At 43.0% G+C, this 751-nt stretch overlaps 1 protein-coding gene across 1 annotated transcript in view; it reads right to left on the bottom strand.

Moving 5' to 3' along the window:
* Gcc2 (GRIP and coiled-coil domain containing 2) overlaps nt 1-751 on the bottom strand; it is a 43,272-nt gene that overhangs the window by 37,015 nt on the left and 5,506 nt on the right. The window lies entirely within an intron of this gene.

Raw genomic sequence — 751 nt, 5'->3', positions numbered from 1 at the left:
AAAAAGTCTTTAAAAACATTGTGGATTAGACAGCACATTGTGGTTCCTACTATAGACCAGCGGTTCTCAACCTTCCTAATGCTGTGACCCTTTAAAACAGTTCTTCATGTTGTAGTGACCCACAACCATAAAACTCTTTCTGTAGCTACTTCACAACTGTAATTTTGCTGTTATGAATCTTAATGTAAACATCTGATATACAAGATATCTGATATTCAAACCCTCTGAAAGGGTCCTTCAACTTCCAAAGGGGCCGAGACCCACAGGTTGAAAACTACTGCTATAGCGACACATCCTTGTCTCAAACAAATAGGAGACTGGCCGACAGTCTGCAGAGTGCATAGGTGAAAGAACAGGCAGGAAATAATCTTGTTTTTCCTCTTAAAAGACAGACTGACAACACAGGTACGATGGCAGAGGTCCTTAATCCCAGCCCTTGCCATGCATAGGCAAGTGGATTTCTGAGTTTGAGGCCAGCCTGATGTATAGAGTGAGGGCCAGGTCAGCCAAGGCTGCACAGAGAAAACCTCTTTAGACAGATTTATCTTCTTTAGAAAATCTGTGGGATGGCAAATCAATGAAATGGAAACCAGATCAACAAGTCAAGTCAGTTCTTCAGCTCTTAACCTCTGAGCCATCTCTCTAGCCCCCAAGCTAAAAATCTGTAGACACAGAAAGGTTAGGCAAAGAGAAGGCTCTAAGGGAAACACATCGATCTCCCAGACGGGGGGATAGAACAGATTTTACAGGC

Source organism: Microtus ochrogaster, unplaced genomic scaffold, assembly GCF_000317375.1.
Source record: "Microtus ochrogaster isolate Prairie Vole_2 unplaced genomic scaffold, MicOch1.0 UNK113, whole genome shotgun sequence".
Taxonomy (NCBI): domain Eukaryota; kingdom Metazoa; phylum Chordata; class Mammalia; order Rodentia; family Cricetidae; genus Microtus; species Microtus ochrogaster.
This window is presented reverse-complemented; position numbering and strand designations above follow the sequence as displayed.